Genomic DNA, 24,309 nt, shown 5'->3' with positions numbered 1-24,309 from the left:
AGCACAATCAAGCAGATTCAGACTCTGCTGACGAACTACGATGCTACTATTCTGCATCCCACCTGTTCTGGAATGTTCTGTCAGACTGGGTGGCATTCGATACCATACAAAAAAGCCCACAGAATGGCACTGTAGTGTGGAGCCATTACCTTCCTGCTTCAATGAACTTCACTACTCAGAACGGCACTCAGTTCCAGACACACACTGGGGAAGACAGGGAAGACAGAGCACAGGTCTTCAGTGCTATTGAAAGTGCTCCACCAGAGCCTCAGGGTGCACAGAACTCCACTGACACAAGAGGCACCTCTGCAACCATCAGCAGCAACCACAGCAGCACTAGCACACCAGAAACCCCACAATCTTTCCAAAACATTAACAGTCCTAAGAAAGCCCACTAGAAAAAAACACAGCTGATCATGAATGAACTGGAGCTAATGTCATTCAAGTGAATTCAATTCAAAATCCATTCATATGATGCAGAATTGCCAGAAGATCTGCAAAATCTCTGAGAATAAACACAAAATCAGCAAAACCAGCATCCAAACTTCCAGGTGACTCCCCTCTACGGTTTGCAGAAAGATCCAGTAATTCAAGTAAAGTCCACGAGCATCTGGGTTGATGGGTTTTGTGAGATTTCCATCGCTTTGGACAAAAGTGTCTGCTAAAACCCTTTCAGTTCCCAAACCCCTTTCCATTCCATTCTGTGCCTGTTAACCTTTAAAATAGTGGGATCTCCACTGGCTTCAACGAAGAGTCCTTCATTTGATCTTTAAAAGGACACATTAGGACAGAAAAATGTCACTGAAGAAGTTATACCATCACGTCTTGATTTATCTAGGGTGGCAAACTTTAGTCCACAGTAAACAAGGTGAGAGTGATGGGAGGGCTTAGGAAAGGATCAGGACCAAGCCGTCACCACTATGGAGTCACTTCTCTCACAGACTCACAAAATGAAAAAATTTACAAAGCTACTATTACAAATCAGAAACAATGTTCTCCAAAGTAATATTTTTGACCAAGGTACAATGCTGACAGACATTACATTCTTCCCTCTTAAACTAGTCCAACAGATACAGAGACAGTGTAGTGGATAGAGGTGTTGTCTTTAGACACAGGTTTGAATCCCACCTCGTCCTGTAATACCTTTGATCAAGGTACTTATCCTGAACTGATTCAGTAAAAATTATCCTGCTGTATAAATGGGTAAATCAGTCTAAGTAGATTAACACTGTAAGTCACTTGCTGAATGAATGAATCTAAATTCAGCTGTTCCACATTAAATATCACACACTGAAAGACAGTAACACTCCAACAAAATCAAGACAAACAATAACAAAAAAAACTGATATCACTCACACAATAATTATATTATTTCAAATGGATAATGCCTAAAAAGACAAAATACATCATATCATTCCTGACATTAGGTATTTCACTGTTATCATCATGAAGTCTTGAAATCTTGGGTGAAATATGAAATTCAAGGAAAAGGTCTTCTACCTCCCTTGGAGGTGCAACAACAGTCCAGCTACCTTCTAAACCAAGCAGTCGGTGTTTGGCAAGGAACTAGTGTTTGAGTGACAGAGAGGGTCTGTTCCAGTGCTGTATGGATGAGTGACCCATTGTAAGTAGTGTATCTAGCAGTGTAAGTCACCTTGGTAAATAAGGTGTGCGGGCTGATAACACTACATAGTATGCATTGGAAATCGCTTTGGAGAAAAGCATCTGCTACATAAACAAACGTCAATGTAGCTAGCAGATGTGGGTCCATTCCTACCTGAAGAGCAGGGCAATTGGGGTGTCCACTCTCCCACTCTCTCAGTAGCCAGTAAGTGCCTGTTTTTTTTCAAAAAAAAAAACACCCTTCCAGGCAGGCAACACACACACGCACGCACGAATGCACGCACAGGCACGACGGTTCTTGGATCTTCTGGGGAGAGAGCCAACGACAAGGCACAGCACAGCGGGCAGGCGGGTGGGCAGGCGGACGAGCAAGCGAGTGGCGGGAGGACTCTCGCACAAGCAGCTCATTCATTAAAAGAGTGAGACAGCCCCAGCCTCTTCTACAGGGTTCAGGCAGCACCCCCGCACACAGCAACACAAAGGATGCAGGGAGACGGCAGCCAGGCGGTCCCCACACTTACCGTGTGTGCTCGCAAACCTGGCTGGGTATCCCCACGGCAACCGGCCCTGCTGCTGATCAAGGGGAAGTCACCTGCATCTGCCACCTGGGGAGCAGGTAGTGCTGTCGTCATCTTCCAAAATTAGCCAGAGCATCTGAGTGGAAAAGAGAGAGTGTGGGTATGTATGTTTGTGTGTGAGTGACTGAGTGAGCAAGTGAGCGAGCAAATGAGAGAGAGAGCGAGAAAGAGAGAGAGACAGAAAGAAAGAAAGGCAAGGAGGGAGTGATGCAGAGAGCAGTAAATGAACACCAGAACCCTGTGATTGTGAAACGAGGAGATGGTGACACATATCAGTGCTATTCGAAAACAGCTGACAGACAGCTCAAAGGTAGTGGATGTCCCACCTCCTCAAAAGCTAGCCCCCCCCAACTCAACTGGAATTCCTGTACCACATAGTGGCCAGGCCAACAAGAACAAGACCGGAAGAAGAATCAGAACAGTGTGTGTCGAGTGTATGTGTTTTTGTGTGCATGGGGGGGTGTTACTTGATAAACTGATGCTAAGAGCTGAGTCTGTCAATGTGAGCAGCACAATAATTTGTTTTCTTTCCTGCTTGATGACATGTCTCCACTCCTCTTAGCTGTCAGCATTTGTCCCTCCATATGTATGTAGGGGATCCTGTGGATGGGCGACTCTCCTTTTCTCCCTCATGCTTTTTTGTTTTACTGTCAAGAGAGGCAAGAAGGGCACACAAGTATAAAATAAAAAAAAAATTAAAAGAAAAAAACTCCATATTTGGGCAGTGACATCATGGGAAGTTTCTTCAGACTGAAGTTACACTTCAGTAATGATAGGTAGGGGCAGTTACTGTATATACAGGTAAGAGTGTGTGTGTGGTGGATTTTTTCCATTGTTTCTCTCACTGGGAACAGCCCACATCCTGCCTCAGGGGCCATGCTGGGGCAGAGAATCCCAGGCGGAGCTTCAAACATACAGAACCCCAAGGAGAGGAGCGCATAGCAGCGGTGTGAGGACATGGAAAACACCTTCTAGCTGGCGACACGGTCAGAGGTTATATCTGAGAACATGCCGCAGCAGGCCAGAACCATGACTGTATAGAAAATATCAGCATAGCCCCATGCACAGAGAGAGGGAGAGCAAAGTCCTAGCCACTGATGATTTCCAAGACAAGGCCACAACTTCCCAGGGTTCCTGCATGAGCCGAGCATGCATCATTCTAGTGCACTAAATGAACCTGCTGATTTAACCAATTTCCACTACTGACAAGGCTGAGACAATAAATAGGGGGCAGCTGGTAGTGTAGTGGTTAGAGTTGCGCCTTTGGATCTAAAGATCGCAGATTTGGCTCTCACCTCCAGCTGTAACAGCCTTGAGCAAGGTACTTACCCTATAATTGCTCCAGTAAAAATTACCCAGCTGTATAAATGGGTAAATAATTGTAAGTAGCTTAACACTAAGTTGCTTTAGATAAAAGTGTTAGTAAAAGGAGCATGCTTTGAAGTACATCCAAGAGTAGTACTGGCAGAGAAGCTAGATCTTGCTGACTTCTAACATGCTCCTCCATCAAGAGTAGAATAGTTACCATAGTTTTCATTTAGAACTAAAAAAATACAGTTTTAAGAGCTTACATTCCTTACTGTGTATGATGTTGTAAGTGTATGGTAAAATGCAGGGCAGCAGGTACCACTGGAGTTAGAGCCACTGCCCTACACTTCAAAGACCCCTTAAAAGTTCAAATCCCACCTCACCTAAATTGCTCCAGTAAAAATTATCCAAGTATATAAATAGGTATATCATGGTAAGTCAATCTGGAGAAAAGTGCCAGCCAAATAAGTACACATAAGTTTTCTGTAAATTTTTCATTAAAAAACTTTCCCTGCTTTATCAAATGACAAATGTACTTTTTAAAAGACACAACCTTTTCTGGGTCAATACAGGGTTTTCCAAGGCCCTGTTGTAAGTCCCCCAAACCTTTTTTTGGCAGTTCTATTCTGTCCACATTCACAATCAACACTTCTAAGCTTCACTTCTAATTTCTTGCAGCTTATGCTAAGCATTCAACGGATGTCTGTTTCTCAAGAGTCATTCTTTCCCTATTTAACCAAAAAAAATGAGGGGGGTGGTCTTCTCAGAGCCATCTGTCAGCATACTTCTTAGCTTCACTTCCTGTATATCATATACTCACATAATAAATATTTGTCAAGAAATATGCAAAGCATATAGCAATAGCAATATATACAACTGTAAAAATAACAAAAAACTTTAGTTTTCTCATCTGGAACCTACATTCTGCCAGTGTTTTTATTGGATGTTAAGTTTTTAGTTTTAAAGGATGTTGGAAAATAGAAATATTGGATTAAAACTTGACCTGACCATTCTACTTAGAAATATGTTGTAAATATTAATTGTTAAAACTTACAGCTGCATGTGTCAGTATTTGGAACAGGATAAGAACAGTGTAGAGGACAGCATGGTTCCACAAACACACAGTAATTAACAGACTTATGGCAACAGGTCCTTTATGGTCTGAAAAGGAGGCATGGAGAACAAGGAAGGACCAATGACCCACAAAGGACTTCAACAGGAAAAACTACCCTACAGCTACAGAAATGGGTGGCACGGTGGCACAGCGAGTAGCGCTGTTGTCGCACAGCGCCTGAGTGGTGCAAGAGAATGTGGATTCGATCCCTGGTCAGACTGTGTGGAGTTTGCATTTTCTCTCCGTGGGTTTCCTCCAGGTGCTCCGGTTTCCTCCCACAGTCCAAAGACATGCTGTTCAGGTTCACACACAGTGTATGAGTGACAGAGAGAGTGTGTTCCACTGATGTATGGATGAGTGGTCACTTTGTAAGTAGTGTATCTAGCAGTGTAAGTCCTCTTGGTGAATAAAGTGTGTGGGCTGATAACACTACATACAGTTCATTGGAAGTTGCAGAAAAGTGTCTGCTAAATAAATAAATGTAAACCCAATACCAAATAAAACTGCTTTTTAGACTAACCACCTGGAAAAAGCAAAATCAACATAATAGGCATGAAAGCAAAAGAAAAACTCAGCAATGAATAAATTTCTATGAGATGTCATTGGGGCATATGGTATTGAGTGCTGCAAACAGCAGAGTGGTGCTGCTTAGTGTCAGTAAGCCAGTACGGTTACAAAGACTGTTGACTGACTGACATTAGGTCAGCTGGACTGCTGTCATCCCTGGCAGTTTAGAATTATTAGCACTGTAGGACTAGTGCAATGTGAGAAGGAATGGTGCTGTTGATCAACTCTTTCTATATACTATTTGGTTCTCATTCTACTATACTGTCCTTCACATCCTCTCCTATTCCCTTATTTGCACATATACACATTCTGCCTTTGTATTTGTCCATCCTTCTCTCTGCTTTATCTCTATATTTTTCTCCCTGTTTCCTCATTGTTTCTTTTGCTTTTCCTTTCCTCTGTGACTGTCAATCCCCCAGTTCACCCTCCTAATCAACCAGCCCAAAAAATCAGACAGGTCAAGTTCCCTCACAAGGCCTCAGCAGCAGTGTTGTTACGTTTGCTGGCAGCAGCCCTCAGCTCTGCCGGGCTGCCCGCGACTGGCTTGTGGCTGCTTCAATACCAGCTTTGTGGAGGGTGCCTGTAACCCGGCTGCTCCTGTGTGGGGATTTCTCACATCCGTTGTCCTTTTTGTCACTTGTTTTTCTGCATGAACAGAGGTCCATTGAATGGCCCAACTCAACTACATTCAGATCAGACAATTACACAGGCAGGAGTAAAAAAACATAAAAAGTCACGGCTTCCAAATATTCTACACAATTTTGGCTGCACCGTACTGAGTATCCCTGGAATCCAGAAAATCCCATGGACTGCATCTATGTCAGGAGCCTAATGAAATATATACATATAAAGTTACAAAGCTCATGTAGCATTATTCTACAATATACACTCATCCCCCAATATTCAGTTTCCCGATATATGGTTTTTTAGTACTACGTCTTCAGTCCACAATTGTTAATACTACTTATTAATTATCGGTCCAGATTTTCATTAATCCAATCTGCAACACCCAGTCCACGCTGGTGACATTCGGTCTGGTGCGACAAACTGATACTGCATTTGAAAGTTGCGCCAAGTGGCTCTATGAGAGACATTGTGAATGAACTGGATTGTGGAACTGCATACCCAGGCTCTCAGTTGCAGTCCAGCATGCTGCGGTCTGGCTTGCATAACCAGCAGTTGGTGTCTGTATCCTCTTTTGTACTATTGCAGTTTCATTGTCTAGTTATTCAGGTATTTATTACAGGGCTTTGTTTCTGAAAAATGCCTCCCAAGGAAACAATTTTAAAAAAGTGTTAGCTAAGATGGTGAAGAAGACAAAGTATGCAGAAGTAGTCTGGGAAAACAGTTGGAAGTGTTATGGAACATGGTGAAAGATAAAGATATTCTTTTGCACTGTTTGTGCAAAACTGTAGTGCAGTGCAACTATTTTATGACAGATTAAATAAAAGCAAGAGCTAAAAATGTCACCCTCTCCCTTCTATCAACATCCGCTTTGCATTCCTCTGCCTAATGCCACCACCTTATCTTCCTCAAGTCAGTCCAAGCACACTATCATGACAAGTTTACGTTATGAAATCGTAATTTTTAAAATTTATTTCACATATAAATTGTTATTCTATCCGTTTTAACGTTTCACATATTTTAATGTTTCACACAAATTTTTCCTGATAAAAGGCATCATTTAGGGTTGTCACACCGACACCCACCAGCTCAGCGACAGCACCTATGGCCGATTAGCACGGCCCGGTATAAAGGCAGCACCATCACAGCAACGGGTGCAGAATCTCAACAACCATCCTCTGGCTTGAGCATTCAGCATCTTGTTTTCCCAGTACCCTATTCCCTGTTCAACGTTCCTGCTTCTCCTAGCTTTTTTGACCTCGTATTGTTTACCGGTAAAAACATAGTCACATGTGACACTAAAGGCTTAGTAAAACCATAGTTATTGGAGTGACTGAAAATCCAAAGTTGCCTTTTTTTTCTTTTTTTTTTCCACACTTCTGCCCCAAGAAGACAAATCCAGGAGACAATGCAGAAAAAGCAGGATAAAGTGGATGATGGTGAACAGATACTGAGCAAGAAGAGAGGAATAATGTTTGATCCCACAGCCAAAGCAAGTACCAAAATAGCACCCTTATTTTACTGCATGGAGGTGCTGAGGAGCAGTCACTGCCACTCTCAGCTGACCAGGAGAAATCCCACAATGCAGCTGTAATTATGCTTTTTGCTGCCCCCACTAAAACTCACCTTCTGCAAGCAGTAGTGTCTCAGCACAAATGTTGCCAAGGGAAACAGACATAATGAGCAGGACATGCCATGTATGGGCAAGTGGGGGGAGTCCTAGCCAAGCACAGAGATCCTACAATGGACACCTGGCAGATTTGATCCTTGTCTTGTTATGCCTCCTCCTGCCATTTTCTGCACCCCCCAGCAACACACTTCACCTGTAAATGACAATGACACATTTATCTTTTTCCATAGATGGTGGGGGCCAGTATGGAGTCAAAGAAAAGGCAGTCATTACATAGGGGAAAGGTCTCCAGCTTGTGAGGAAGTGAGCACTGCAAGCTGCTGTGCATGCTGAGGATCGAACCCCAGCACAATACCCCAGTTGGTGTTTTCTTTCACCAGTCACCATCAGTCATCTCTGAGAGTGCAGGAGGGTAGTGCTGATTTACCAGTCTATGCTTTCATAACAGTCAAATGAGTTGAACCTATAGTTAAGTGGTGCAAACAGTTGGCTGGATCAATATACAAAGTGCTGTGTGTCATGTCACCTTTCCTCCAGACTGTCACGTCTAGTTTTCACTCACTTGGGTCCGGAAAGGTTGTCACCCTCTGCTCAGTAATCTATATGCATCTGGCAAACATGTGAATCAACATTATCAAATGAATCTGTAGCATCTTAGACTTGAGAACTTACGATCTATGGCTTTACAGAAAAAATATGCCATGTTAATGTCACTGGTAGCCAAAAACACAGGAGGAAATGACTCAGAATGAAGGTAGTCATCCTGTAAAGTTTTCACTCAAGAACTTCTATAAGACAAAATGACAAATAAAGGTACTTCTCACTCATGCGAACATCAAGATCTTATATATTATCCACCACGTAACACAGATTAATGTTTAACTTTTTTTTTGTTATTTTTCTTTTTTTAATGGATCACAGCAAAAACAAGTGTTATTAACGACCTATAATAGTAAGAGATATAGTGTACGATGGAAAACAGAGTCTGTAGAGTATAGGCTACTATTTTCTTGTCAATCCACACAGCGTGTCCTGATCAGCATAGAGACCTTGGAAGGATCCTACAGCTACAGTCTAGTAGAATGTTTGCATCATGGTAGACGATGTCCTGTGTCCCAGACCAGTGATTCACAGATGCTCCTGAACTCAGGAACGTGAGTGAAATACTGAAATACTGCAAAAGCAAGGGCTTTTCCCCCCACTGTGTGATGTGTGATGCTGAAAATCTGACCCATATGCCTGTCTTCCAAAAAGCTGACTGACAGACTACAGTTGAAGGAGAATGCTACGGTTGGAATAGGATCCGCGCGCGAATTTGCACGTTTCGGTCCGGAGACGCGGATGCGTACAAGAGCAAGCATGAGCTTCGCAAAGCCATCGCCAGCGCGAAACAGGAATACAGCAGGAAGGTGAAATCAGAGTTTAACTGCACTCAAGATGCATGTAGGCTATGGCAGGGAATCCAAACACTAACAGATAAACCACAGATGCGGACACTGACAGGTGCCGCCGCGTCTCTCCCTGACGAACTGAACGCGTTTTATGGCCGCTTAGAGTTAGAGAACAAAGACCCCCCAGTGGGGATCCCCACTGTGCTCCATGATAACGCCAGTCTCACCATCTCTGTAGCATTAGTGAGAAAAACCTTTAGCCGTGTCAACATCCGCAAAGCTGCTGGTCCGGATGGAATTTCAGGGCGAGTTTTAAAAACATGCAGTGAACAACTGGCTGCTGTGTTCACGGACATATTTAACACCTCCTTAAAAAGCTCAACTGCACCCACCTGTTTCAAAAACACCACCATTATCCCTGTTCCTAAGAAAAACAAAGTGAGCTGCCTTAATGACTATCGCCCAGTTGCACTGACCCCCATTGCAATGAAATGCTTTGAGAGGCTGGTGCTGGGACACATTAAGGACACCATCCCAGACACTCTGGACCCACTGCAGTTTGCCTACCGCCACAACAGATCCACTGAAGATGCAATATCACACACACTTCACACCATTCTGTCTCACCTGGATAATAAAAACTGCTATGTAAGGCTATTATTTGTGGACTATAGCTCAGCATTTAACACTGTCATCCCAACCAAGCTGATCCACAAAGTACTAGGGCTGAGACTGAGTGCCACATTGTGCAATTGGATCCTGGATTTCCTCACCAGCAGACCCCAGCATGTGCAGATTGGCAGAAACACCTTCTCCCCACTGACCCTCCACACTGGCACTGCACAGGAAAGCATCCTGAGCCCAGTGCTGTACTCCTTGTTCACACATGACTGTGTGGCCAGTCACAGCTCCAACAGTTAAAGTTTGCTGACGATACTACCATTGTGGGTCTGATCACCAACAACGATGAGACGGCCTACAGAGAGGAGGTGAGGCTCCTGGGAGAGTGGTGCCAGGACAACAACCTCTCTCTCAATGTCAGTAAAACTAAGAAGCTGGTGATTGACTTCAGGAAACAGGATACAGCTCATGCACCCATCTACATAGGAGGGGACATTGTAGAGAGGGTCAACAGCTTCAGATTCCTAGGGGTCACCCTCACTGCCAAACTCACATGGGTTGAGCACACAGCATCAACCATCAAAAAGGCCCATCAACGTCCCCACTTCCTCAGGCATCTGAAGAAAGACCGGATCTCCACTACAGTTCTCACCACTTTCTACAGGTGTGCTGTGGAGTCCATCCTCACAGGGTGTATTACATCCTGGGGTGGCAGCTGCTCCATACAGGACAAGAAAGCCTTATAGAGGGTGGTCAAAACAGCTCAGGGAATCATTGGCACACAGCTACCAGCAGTCCAGGACACCTACACCACACGCTGCCTCAGAAAGACGATGCACATCATGAAAGGTCATAGTCACCCCGCACGGGCACTTTTCTCTTTTCTGCCATCTGCAAAGTGGCTCAGGTCTATTCGAATCCGCACTGCTAGGTACAGGAACAGCTTTTACCCCACTGCTGTAAGAGTATATAACTCTAATCAATGTGCCACCTTTAGTAACTAGAGTTGGACTGTTCCTCCCAAGCACATTGGTAAATTACACTGCCACTTTAAGCATTCTCATTCTCTTATTCTGAGTTCTCTGGCTGTCAACTGGTATTATTGTTATTACTGTTATCATTATTTATCGCTATTGCTGTTGCACTACTCACTGTCATTGTCATTGTTTTATTTGTGCAGCATTTCTATTGTCTCTGTCTTTGTCCATAATCCGTGGAGAAGCATTCAGGAAGAATTTCAAAATACCTGTACGTGGTAATTGTACCTATGACAATAAACTTGAACTTGAACCCGAATCCAGACAAAAAAAAAGGGCCACTCACCTGTATGCCATAAATATCATTTCTTACCTGTAAGCTTTATACCAGATTATTTATACAACTCATTGTACGAACTTTGTGTTAGTTCACAAAGTCTATTTACGACTGGCACCACAGTACATTACAGAAAGTCTTTTTTAGAGTACATTCTGAATTACACCGTCAAATCCTCAAGTGCAACCTTACTAAATATTCCTAAGGTTACACATCTGATGACTGCAGAGGCAGCTTTGGGATGCTGTGCATTAAAATCATGGAATGAAATCCCACTGTATATTAGAAAGGCACGTTCTGTAGACACCTTTTTACAGCTGCTCAAAACATAAGTTTCATTCTGCTTTTAATTAACATTAATGTTATTTTTACTTATTGATTTTTACATATTCAGTTTGAATTTTTATTGTGAGTCAGTTTCTTTTTTGTAAAGCACTCTGAGCTGAAATTTTGTATGAAACACCCTGTATAAAGGTATTATTATTATTATTATTATTACTACAGTGGCAACACTCTTTCGCCTTCACTGTTCCCTGCTCAAAAAGTCAGTACCACCTCTTCAGCACCATCCTTCTGCTCTCTGGCCTCCATTCCCCCTGCTGGGTGGAGAATCATGGGTGAAGTGCAGCAAGGGCTTACATACAGAGGAAGACAGCCTGTCTGTTCCGCAGAGCTTAGCCAACTTGTTTGGTCACTTACACATTCCATTCTCAGTTCCTCTGATTGTCTCTGCGCATGAGTGAGCAGTGAGAGCAGCCCGCAGCCAGCAACAGGGAGATGCAACACACTACATCCAGTGGGTGCCAAGTGACAGCCAAGGTGTTTTCTTTGCTTCTGTTATTAATTTTGCTTTAAGCAGAGAACTGGGAAGGGACTTTCCAGAAAATGAGATGGGTCCAGGGCTGGCTCAGCCAGTTTCCCTACAAGTGTGCGACACCACCTTCTTCCTGTAGTCAGCCGTTCATCGAATAGCCCATCTCTGCCCTGTCCTGTGTTACCTTCCCATGCCAGAAAGCAGATGAAAACCTCATCCATAAGATCCAGCTTCAATGTCTACATGAAACAAAACATAATCCAGACTATTTCTATCTTCTGCCCTCATATTGCAATTCCAATAAATAAAGCTACATTTACATTGTCTGGAAATATGTATGTGAATTCTATAATAGTAGTCATACATTTGGAGGGGGGCGTGGTGGTGCAGTGGGTTGGACCGGGTCCTGCTCTCCGGTGGGTCTGGGGTTCAAATCCCGCTTGGGGTGCCCTGTGATGGACTAGTGTCCCACCCTGGGTGTGACCCCACCCCCTCCAGCCTTACACCCTGTGCTGCCGGGTTAGGCTCCGGTTCCCCGCGACCCTGTATGGGGCAAGCGGTTCAGAAAGTGTGTGTGTGTGTGTGTGTGTGTGTGTGTAGTCATACATTTTTTTGCACTGTATTTTTAAAACCATCACTCTAATTGAACGCAATTTATTTTATGTGATGGTAAAGTGGTTCCCTCAAACTGAGGGGGTGTTTCAGGTGTGATCAGGTTGCCTGGTGGTGCAGTCAATGTACGATGTGTTTGTCCTTTGACACGGTGTTGGGGGGGGGGGGGTATTACGAGAGGCCCCAGAAAGAGATCCCCCAGCACTGAAACACACATGTCCGCCACCCTAAAATAAATACATTCCAAGTTTCCCAACGTTGCAAAATGTGAAAGAAACTATATCATCATTGTGATCCCCAAGGACAAGGAGTTGTTGTTGCCAGCCGCAATTACATCACTCCCCCTTCTCCAGCTATTTAGAGAACACTGTACACTTGGGTTGTGTAAAAAATTATGCTGCCCTCTCTCACCTCATGTTCGTCCACTCGTGGCACTCATAGGGCTTTATATCTCCTGTTTAAAAGCTTAAAATAAGCATCTAACACACATGGCTGAAGAGAAAGAAAGAAAAAGAATACTCTTGACAAAATGAGGATGCGGCAGATTTAGGAGCAATACTTGTTGGCCCCAGTGGTCATGTAGGGTGATGGATCGGTGAGTGAGGTGGGACAGGTAAAAGGCAGTAGTATTATAAGGACTGCAAGTCATTTACATCGCCAGAAATAACGTGTCATATAATCACTTAAAACCTGAAATCTGAGATACCGCAGTGATGTCACGTGTAATATATACCTTAATATTTAAAAAGTAACAGAGAGAACCACGGTGTGACTGGCACAAATCGACACAAAGGTAGCACAAACGAATAAGCCCAAATTCAAGTTCCTGCAGCATTGTAGGGGGACTGGAGTGACATCACGTGTCATATAAACAACCTTTAATATCGCCAGAATGAAAGGAAATAGAAACACGGTTTGAACAGCACAAATCAGTACAAATGCAGCACAAACGAATGAGCCTGAATTCGACTTCCTGGGGCGTTAAAGGGGGGCTGGAGTGACGTCACTTCCGAAATACACACACACACACGTTTTCAGAACCGCTTGTCCCATACGGGGCCACGGGGAACCGGAGCCTACCCGGTAACACAGGGCGTAAGGCCAGAAGGGGAGGGGACACACCCAGGACGGGACGCCAGTCCGTCACAAGGCACCCCAAGCGGGACTCGAACCCCAGACCCACCGGAGAGCAGGACTGTGGTCCAACCCACTGCGCCACCGCACTCCCCCTCACTCCCAAAATAAATAAATGTTAATATCTCAAAAACTGCAACGGCACAAATTCTTATTTTTACGGCACAAAAGTAACACTAACGAATCATACGGTTTATTATTATACGGTGCTGTCTGTAAGGGGGCCAACTTCACGGAGCTAATACACACCTGACATACCAACAGAGAGCAGCTGCAAATCACTAACATAACTCTGTGAGCACTCTGCCCAAGACCTGGCCACAGTTCTTAACTGTATTTTCTTAAAGCAGGTCATAAATAGCATGGCAGAGGATTCAGAACAGTGAGGTGCACACATGAGGCTGTCCTCCAGCGTGGTCTTCATGGGACTGACAGAGAAACAGGTAAAGGTGGAGCGCTTATGTTACTTACACTTAGCAAATGCTTTTCTCTAAAGTGATTTACAGGTTGGAGCATACAGAAGTGCATTTCACCAGCAGACAGAGATACACATGAAGAACATGACTCACAAAGTACAGTCACTTAGTCCAATAACACCTACAGCAACAGTATAGAATTAGAACATTATTGAATTATAAAACTGAAGCCGAGCCCCTGGCTAATTTCAAACCACATTCAACTGATGAACTTTTGAAGTAACAAACCAGGTCTTGCTCTTTATTACATTTACATAAAGAGGACCCACTACATTAACACAGATTCCTGCAAGTAACTGTACTGATTCTATTGTGTTCCATTATTGTTCTTATTTATTGCCATACTTTGTGGATTTTCCCCCACTCTGATGTTGTTCTGTATGTTGAAAATGTACGAATGATCATCCACCACGCGCAATACCGTTCATTTGCAAACATACATGGTCATGAAAGTGTTATTTCTAAATCTCCAAACAGCAGAGAAACTTTTGAAGAGACTTTCTACTTCTGCTCTGACTGATGTCCCCACAGTGACACAGACAATGCAGGGAGAACACAACTACAAAAAGTCATGAACCACATAATTCAGGGGGCTCTGAATGCCACCCAAGCCCAGTGACAAAGAGCCCATGTTACTATAAGCTGGGCAGCATCATATGAGCTGTAAACGCTGAAACATGGATCATGGCACTGTCGAGACATGGATGAACGCCAAGAGAGATGGAGGGGAAACAAAACAAAACCAACATGAAGAACATCACAAAAGGACTCAGTTGTCTTTGCTCAGGGAAGGGGTAGGGGTGCCTAGCAAATCTTCAACACGTGATAGAAAGCAAGTGAAGAAAAAGATATTTCAGTAGAGGAGAGAGTGGTGTGCTGTGGGGGAAGGGGCAGCCAAAAATAGAAGTAGGAAGCTACTTTTAGACAATGCATTCTTTCTGTAAGCCTACGCTTTTTGCTAGAGGTACGTGGGCCATGGTGCTATAATTAGCAGCACGGAGATGGCAGCACTGCGCTTGCCACCACTCCGACTGAACCTCTCACGCAGGAAGCGGTCACTGGGAGGAAGTGACATGGACGTCTGCGGACTCGCAGACAAAGAAAACAATGAAAGAGAGGAGATAGGGAGTGAAGTCGAGCTCAGCAACCGTGGTGGAAAACACAATACTTTCATCTTGAAACAGGAACTCAAGGAATGCTGGGAAAGAGGGACAATACAAATAATTAGTCACAGTGCCAAAGAAAATTGCAGCATGTATCTGTGTGGCTTCAGCTGATGTTCGAACCCATCTGTGTTTTCATAAGAGAAAGTAACATTTAGGTGTGGACAAATGAAGGGAACCTCAGAAGAGAGACTTTTCTACATCCGAAATCCTTTGTCCCAGGATATGGCAGTGGTCCCTCCATCTACCATTAGTTACAGCTTTGTTTAATATTTTAGCACTGCAATAACTGTTGGTCAATGAAAACTCAGCCAAGTTATGACTATCACAACAGTTAACCATTATAACTATAATACCGGAAAACAGACCCCAGATTATCTGTCAAATCTGAACTGAGCAAAGATAGAAATACGAAGTGAGGGCAGAACCCCCACCTAGGGAAATACAAGCAATTTTAATTGAATGTAGAGTAACTGGGGCAGCCCTGGTAAGTGGCCCTTATCTGATGGTGGGACAAACTGATTTGCTCTGGAGCTCAGATGGATGTGGACTCCTTCCTGAGACCCCTCAACAAACCAGAAGGCCGCAATAAACAAACAGGCACACAAGTGAGGCTAAGTGTATACAAACACTTGACAACAGCCGCAGGATGTCAGCAAGTTTCTGTGGGCAAACAGTGGCTCCATCTCTGGCACATAGAGCCCCCTCAAACGAATATTCACATAGGTAATATGGACTGACCGGAGCCAGTTTTCATAATCTAGGTCCAAGGTACAAAGACCTGTATTGAGACCCGTGCCAGTTCACCACACCCTCCTCCATACTTTTCTTGTGCCCCCCATATCCCCGTTCTTGAGCAACTCTGGGGACCATGGGGAGGTATCCGGAGAAGATGGAGGGGATGAGGGCTGTGGGGTGGCAGATAGCCAGCCTTGGACACACAGCTCTTTCAGTGCTTTGCTCCCCTACCCAGCTCCCAGAATGCAATAGACTTCTGACGCTGAGAATAACATCAGCAAATCCTCAGAACTGTGGATGAAGGAGTAGGAGTGTTGGAGCCATAGAAAGCAGAAAACAACAACATAACAGAAAACAACAATGTCATAATGGGCAGAATTTTGACTTACAATGCCTTGCAAAAAAGTATTCCAGCCCTTTGAAAGTTAGCACCATTTTCTGGGTTTCAAAAGATATGTGCATATGTAGAATATATTTTTCCAATAAGTATTTTTATTGTAAACTTAAGTGTTCTAACAGGTTAATTTCAAAGTCAAAGCAAATAATTTGTGAAAAGATTTTTTTTGTTTTTAAATAAAAACTGGAAGAATGCTGCTTTCATAAAGATTTGGTCCTCAAGCATAAATATTTAGTAGACCCCCCTTTTGTTGCTGCAACAACAGATTTGAACCACTCCAGTGTTGCCTTGCCGTCGTAACTGTAATAATTGTCTTGCTAGAAGGTGAATCTTCTCCCAAGCCTCCGTTTCTGAGCTGACTAGAACAGATTTGATGCCAGTATTTCCCTGTATATAGTTCCATCCATTCTTCCATCAATCCTAACAAGATTCCTAATCCCCAAAAATAAAACGCATCCCCACAGCATTATGCTGCCACCACCAAACGTCATTGTAGGGATGGTGTTTTTTGAGGAATGGGCAGTGTAAGGTTTGTGCTATACATTGGTCTTGGTTTCAGTTGACCACAACACTTTTCCCCACATCCTAGCTGGGTGTTTCTCGTGTATTGTGGCAAACTCCAGACATACCTTTTTAAGTATATTCTTAAGTAATGGCTTCTCTCTTACTACCCTCCCAAACAGGCCACTGTTATGAAGAGCTGTTGATATTCAGGACTCGTGCACATGTACCCCAGTTTCAGCAACTGACTTCGGTAGCTCCTTCAAAGTGATGGCTGGCGTCATTGACATTTCCCTTACCAGTTTACATTTTGCTCGGGAGATAAGTTTTGGACAGCCTTCTTTACAGGAAAACTGTGTACTGTGATGCACTTTCTACTTCCTGATGATGGATAATAGCACTCATTGGGACATCTAAGCACTTAGATTGTTTGGGAACTATTTTTCACTTTAAGCTTTTGGAGCACAGGGGTTTGAATACTTATGCAAGCAGCACATTTCAGTTTTACATTTTATTTTTAATATCTGAGGGCAAATAACTTTTAGCTTTTGAAATAGACTGCTAGCGTAAAATAGATCTCAGTAAAAATAGTGACTGGGAGAACATTTTAATGTATCATTTGAAATCTAGAAAACAGTGCTAAATTTCAAGGGGGTTGAATACTTTTGCAAGGCACTGTATAATGACTGGGGGGGGTGAGGTATGGGCCAGATGTCCCGCTCACCAAGGGAAAGAGCATGCACAATATATCGTCTCTCCATCCCAGTGTAGTGATGGCCGCCTGGCCGCTGTCTGGCTCGCTAGGCAGGAAGTCGATGTAAATGGCCTCTCCTAGACTATTTGTCCATAGCAACACCTTCTCGTCAGTCCCCCCTTCCCGTTTTCACAGAGCTTGCGACGCCATGGCGTGACCAAGTGTCCGACAGTATAACTGGATGGGTAGGCCAGACACATTAGTTTTGGTTGGCAGCCAGCCTAAGAGCAGGACAACTCTGACTCCAAACCCAAGCGGATGAAGCTTGTTAGCCCTGTCAGGCCATCTATCTAGGATATGAACACTCTGATATAACACCTATGACCCAGGGACCTCACTGTCACTGTCCTATCTTGCTAGGCTATGGCAGATGAACCCCAGGTATAAAGGGTGGGGTCAATACTGCACACACTGCACTCTACCTAAAAACTCCACTGTGCAAGTTCAAAGGGTGCGTCCATGTCGACGAGCAACATCAAGCCCTGCAGCAATGAGAAAGGGGCGAAACGGCAGGTGGAAGATGACAGGGGAAGCCGCAGTACCAATCCTGCATACAGATGGTCCAGGTGTAAGGGTCGCCTGATGTTGACTCCGGAGACAACAACATCATTCGGCAGCACCTTAAACGACCAAGCAGCCTTCTCTAGGGACAGCACTGCTTGCTCCACATGGAGAGGGGCCTAGAAAAGGTGGCCTAACCAAAGCTCGTTTCCATTTATCCAGTTGGCTAGCCACGGCCAACAGGCATCTTCAAACGCGGTTGAACAACAAAAAAGAAAAGGCACACACCTGCCTCATAAGGTGTGCTAGGACTGAAGCTTGCATGCTGGAACATCAGAACCATGCTTGATACAGCAGACAGCAGTTGCCCAGAACGACACTGCACTGTAGTTCCCCATGAACTTTCAAGGCTAAATGTCAACATCGCTGCTCTCTGCAAAGTCCGCTTCCCAGAGGAAGGCAACCTTCAACAACATGGCGCAGGCTACACCTTCTACTGGTCAGGCAAGCGAGAGACTGAGAGATGCCGTTCTGGCGTTGGTTTTACGGTCAGGAACTCTATCACCTCCAAACTTGAAAACCTGCCAACAGGTCACTCAGACTGCATCATCACCATGCGCCTGCCGCTTTGAAACAAGCAGCATGCCACACTCTTCAGTATGTATGCCCCAACTCTCAAAGTGAACCCTACAAAAAAGGACAAGTTTACACCGATCTGTACAACGTCATACAGAATGCCCCTGCAGACATCCAGGTCATCATCCTCAACAAACTTCAGTGCCAGAGTAGGCAAAGAATCAGAAGTCTAGAAAGGAGTACTTAGCAAATGTGCTGTTGGAAACTACAATGACAATGGGAATCTTTTGTTAGAGTCATAAGCAGAGCAGCAACTTGCTGTTACCAACACCATTAAAACAGAAAGACAATTTCAAGACAACCTGGATGCACCCTCAGTCCAAGCATTGGCAACTCATAGACTACATCTTGGTGTGCCAGAGAGACCTTCGAGACGTCTTACTCACCCAAGTAATGCCCAGCACAGAGTGTCAGATGGACCACTGTCTTCTGCGCTGCACACTTTGTCTTCACTTTAAACCCAAGCCAAATAGGGGGAGGGGCTCCAAGGAAGAAGTTTCAGGTTGGCAACCTCCAGTCAGTCGAAGTGAAAGCTGACTTCCGGGTGAATCTTCAGTCGAGACTTGAGGGTCCTGGTTGCCCTATAGACCCCTCTTCAGAAGCACTTTGGGAACACCTAAAAACCACCATTCTGCAGACCTCTGAAGAATTCCTAGGGATTTCCACAAAGAAGAACAAAGACTGGTTCAATGAAAACAGTCAGGAGATCCAAGAATTGCTGGCGAAAACAAGACACGCCCACCAAGCGCACCTTGCTCAACCATCCTGTCCTGATAAGAAAGCAGCCTTCCGCCTTGCATACAGCAACCTGAAGCACAAGCTTCGAGAGATTCAGAACAAGTGGTGGACCAACCTCGCAGAGAGAACTCAGCCTTGCGCAGACATCTGTGACTACAGAGAGTTTAATGAAGCCCTGAAGGCTGTGTATGGCCATTCACACCAGGTTCAGAGTCCCTTGCGCAGTGCAGACGGCCAAATGCTCATCACAGACAAGGTGTCCATCCTGAACTGGTGGTCGGAACATTTCCAGACTCTCTTCAATGTCAACCGCGTGGTCCAAGACTCAGCAATCCACCGCATCCCACAACAGTCAGAGAAAACAGAACTGGATGAGACTCCCACCCTAAAAGAGACTGTCAAGGCCATTAAGCAGCTGAAAAGTGGCAAGGCAGTAGGAGTCAATGGAATCCCACCTGAGATTTGGAAGGATGGGGGCCCAGCACTACACACCAAACTCTACAAGCTCTTTGTCTGGTGCTGTGAACAAGGCAAACTACCTCAGGACCTCCGTGACGCAGTCACTGTCACCCTGTACAAGAACAAGGGGTCCACCAGTTCAGCTACCTGGGGTACATCATCTCCTTGGACACCAAAGTCAACAAAGAAATTGACAACAGACTGGCAAAGACAAACAGTGCATTCGGCAGACTGTACAAAAGAGTCTGGAATAACAAACATCTGAAGAAAGGCATAAAGATTAGTGTGTTCAGAGCCGTTGTACTGACCACCGTACTCTACGGCTCCAAGTCGTGGGTCACCTACCGTCACCACCTGCGACTCCTTGAGCACTTCCACCAGCGTTGCCTCCGCACCATCCTCAACATCCACTGGAATGATTTCATCACCAACACTGAAGTCCTCGAACAGGCGGAGGTCACCAGCATAGAGGCCATGCTGATGAAGACGCAGCTGCGCTGGGCAGGGCATCTCCAGAATGGAGGATCATCGACTGTCCAAGATTGTGCTGTATGGCGAACTCACCACTGGCCACCGCAACAGAGGGGCTCTGAAGAAGGGGTACAAGGACTCTCTGAAGAAATACCGTGGTCACCATTACATTGACCACCACCAGTGGTCTGCTCTAGATTCCAACCACGAAGCCTGAAGACACACCATTCACCAGGCTGTCTCTTCCTTCGAGAACGCACACAGAGTGGGTCTTGAGGACAAAAGGAGATGGAGGAAGAAATGTGACACTGCAGCACCAAACCCAGAAGAGACTTTCCCTTGCAGCCGCTGCAGCTGGACCCGCACTGGTCTCGTCAGCCATCAGCGAGTTGCAGCAGACGTGGGCAGCCCCCTTCCTAAATCTTTGTTCGCGAAGTCAAGCTATGATGATAATGACTCTTCTTTATCCGTGTTTCTACAGAAATCCACACATACACAGGGCCATGCTGTAACACCTAGGCCTTATTTCACCTTTATGAATGGTTTCTTTCACTTTCACAAAAATATCTGTGAGTCTGTGCTACAGTGTACAGGGGTGAGTACACACATACAAACACACAGGCTTTTGCAACCTTAGAGTGTTTACTTGAGTATTTGGGCCACACTACACAACATCCTATCAGGGGCAGGGAGAGGGACGAAGTGACCCTGTACACCCATCTGTAGGGCACATCTTTGCTCTCACTTCCTACTTCATGACCAGAGCCCTCTGAGCCATCAGTTTCCCCTTGTCACATAAAAAGCCCAGCATATATGGTTTTTGCAGCACATGTGCAAAGTATGAATATGTAAAGCCATCATGAAGTGAGCTGCAGCACCAAAGATGGCTGACAGGGTGCACTGTTGGCACACAACAGTGCTGAAGGCAGCCTTTACATGCAGATGGGACAGGAGCTAGTGCGATGGCGCTGCACCATCAGAATTGTACCAGCTCCCAAACAGGGGTTGGAAGTAGTAATGACATAATAAGCAGCAGAAGGTTATGACAATAAGCCTTGATGGTCAGGCATGATCTCTGAGTAGCAGCCCAGTATTCACCTTTATTTATTCTTTCTTAACTCCTTTGTCCAAGGCCCTTTGCAATGTTAACAGTTAATTTTATAGTGATTTACCATTTTAAACAGCAGGGTATTTTGACTGCATCACATCAGAGCAAGAACCTTGACTGGAAATGTGGACATTCAAGTTACAAATGAAGAGCTCTAAATAGTGTGCCAATGCAGCAGCATGAATGGTTTCTGTCTGCTTCACATAGGGGGGAAAAATGTTTTCAAACTTCAAAGAGCTCATGATGTGTAAAAGGACACTGCGCTTAGCGTCACCCACACAGCACAAGGTGAAGACCATCTCTTCTACACTGCCACCCCTGTGTAGCACAACCATGGCGATCTGTGTAGTTGTGAACCTCTTCATCTCAACCAGGAAATGTTAATCTGTTGAAAATAAAGTGGGAATTTACCTACTTTGCACATGCAGGCAAATGCATGCAGAGCCCGGAAATTCCATCCATCGTGCTTGTTATGCAAATACATGCAATTTCTGAATAATTAAAAGAATGTAACATTTTAAACATGCTTATAAAATTTAACATTTCTAGTATTATATTACTTCATAGCAGTGTTTTGTAGTCCTGTTTTGTCTTATACTTTGTGAAGCAAAGTCCATCTTGACCAGATTGAAGCAACCAGACCTATCGGTTTGTTATTACAAAATTATTTCACAGGCTTCTTTAAAGTAACAGTGGTGCCACTGATTCATTCACCAAACTAAGTTAAAATGATTACACGAAGCTCAAAGGTTGTCTATCACTGTATTTAACTGCATGCAGGGGCCATGAATATGAAACCTGTGGTTACCATCCCTGACAGAATATGGTACACAGGTAGCAGCATACTCTGCTAGAGACTGTCTCCTCATGTGACATCTGCACTTCTTGCAGTATAGTTGTGCAAGGTGGAGAACGATTCTGCAACCCACAGGCTACGAGCACAAAGTATTTGCACCGTCTAGCTACACGGGCCTTTTCCAAAAGATCTGTAACCCCCCCCAGACCATCCCTCTCCACCAGAGTCACTCTGGCTTTGAGTCAGCAAGCTCCTGACACTACCTTGTCACACACCCACTAAGAGGGGTGCACACAGACTGCTATTTTTGACCGGTGAGGAGTCAGCCTATGGATCCTAGAGTGTAAAATTGAGTTAAAGGACAGGTGTAATGAGGGCATCTCCCCAATGCTCTAATTTTCCCAAAACCAGTGTTATGCAATCAGTTATTATCCATCCAGGAGCATACAACTGCAACTGCGAAGGGATGCTTCCCAGAAACAGATCAATAACAGCCATGCAACACAAGCTCTAAGTTAAGAACAGTGGAGACTTAAAAGTCAGGTAAAGTCATTTGGATCGTCCATACAAAATTGGTTTTACTTCTATTTTTACCAAATTTTAATAATTTCCACTTCTAAATAAGACTCGACTACCTGTTACCATAGCAACCCCCACCAGGAGGCCTTCAGAAAGTTTCCTTCTTCAATGTACTTGATCTTCCTAGGCCACCAGAGTCCAGCTAGTGTGGTGTGAGAAACATCTGGCTCCGGGGAAGCTACTTCTCTCTCACTGCTGCAGGCGCACCTCTCTGCAAACCCTCTACCCACAATGCATCTCCCAGGCGCAGAGTGGAAGGCCATTAGAAGAGGCAAAGCAGAGGAAGGAATCACTTTACTGACTCAGCTTTACAGGAGCTACCTGGGGAAAACTTTAACAAGCACAAACAGCATCCATGAGAAAATAACAGGGAATAACAAAACCCCCCTTTGACCATGTTCATAGCATATTTATTTGGATGAAACCCAGACTGTATAAAGGCATACTGCCTTCTCAGTATAATAAAAATGAGAAAACAACTGATATCTATGGGTACCAACTGGTTCCCTCAAGCACGCCAAAGCTACACATTCACTGATCATTACATGAGCTTTGGTGACGTAATGAGGAAACAAGACGGAAAATAAAATAAATTTTCATAACATGAAAAGATGAAGTTATACTATTTGGAAGTGGACATATTTTATATAAAGTGCAGCAGGGGTCACTATGAGGATGTGTATGTTCAGAGCTAAAAGGACTGTGCTGTGCTCCTGCTGCTTGCAGCAACCACACCAGAGTCATCCAAAAGTGGTTCTAAGCTTCACAACTTGACACTCATCACCCCTGTTCTCGAACCTTGTTCCTTAAAATGGCCAAGTTTTCGTCAAAGTCTCTCCATACAGCTAACTTACACATTCCTGTTTCTTGAGCCAACATTGCCAGTCTCCAGGTCTCTCAGAAAACAAGTGGGTCACCAAGGTGGCTCCCATGGGATACGCTAGCAGTCGGGGGGGAGGAAAGGGCAAGTGGGAGCATGACACAAACACCTGTGGCACTGTATCACTGTGGGATTTTCACACCTCAGACATCATGCTGGAGCAGCATGTTGCCATATTATTGATCCACACATTTAATGTCTGTTGCGTCACTACTAAGCCAGCAATGGAAAGAAGGTACAAGAAGGCTGTAAATGCTGCATTGCGAGCCCACTTGCATAGAGGTGCCAGTTTAACAAAAACAGGAAGCAGTTCCTTTAACACACTTCTGAGTGAATGAATAACCTGGGACAGCTGGTAGTGTAATGGTTAGAGATACTACCTTTGGATTCAAAGGCTGCAAGTTCAATTCTCTCCTCCAGGTGTAGTACCCTTGCGCAATGTAGTTACCCTATTTTATTCCAGTAAAAATTGCCCAGCTGTATAAATGAGTAAATAATTGTAAATTGCTTTTGAGAAAAAAGTGTCAGCTAAATGTAATGTAAATAAAGTCTGATTCCGGACCAGAACCCCATAGCAGGTCAAGGAGAGCCTGTACTGGAAGAGCCTCTTTAGGCTGACAAAAGCAATCTTCCAAAGCACCATCTTTCATGTGCAGCTTGCCCAGAATGGCATCACTCCCCCATCATACTTTGCTGCACTTTGCCATGTCACTAAGCCACAGTTCTAACCATTCATTCCAACTGCAGCTGCACCCCTGATTCCCACAGCAGCCAAGAACTAG

At 44.5% G+C, this 24,309-nt stretch overlaps 1 protein-coding gene across 7 annotated transcripts in view; it reads right to left on the bottom strand.

Annotated features, from left to right (window-relative positions):
* hivep3b (HIVEP zinc finger 3b) overlaps window positions 1-24,309 on the bottom strand; it is a 113,295-nt gene that overhangs the window by 32,772 nt on the left and 56,214 nt on the right. For 2 of the 7 annotated variants that reach the window (XM_018754702.2, XM_018754708.2), the window contains exons 3-6: window positions 20,039-20,282; window positions 19,350-19,805; window positions 18,883-19,148; window positions 2,145-2,277 (exon numbers count right to left, since the gene is read on the bottom strand). The gene's annotated coding sequence lies outside the window, so the exon portion shown is untranslated. Of the gene's footprint in view, window positions 1-1,777; window positions 1,837-2,144; window positions 2,849-18,882; window positions 19,149-19,349; window positions 19,806-20,038; window positions 21,747-24,309 lie in introns of those variants that run through there. The other 5 variants (XM_018754704.2, XM_018754703.2, XM_018754706.2 and 2 more) reach the window with 5 other exon arrangements.

This window comes from Scleropages formosus, chromosome 8 (genome assembly GCF_900964775.1).
Source record: "Scleropages formosus chromosome 8, fSclFor1.1, whole genome shotgun sequence".
NCBI classification, from domain to species: Eukaryota; Metazoa; Chordata; class Actinopteri; order Osteoglossiformes; family Osteoglossidae; genus Scleropages; species Scleropages formosus.
Note: the sequence above shows the minus strand (reverse complement) of the source record. Positions and strands in the feature narration are given on the sequence as shown.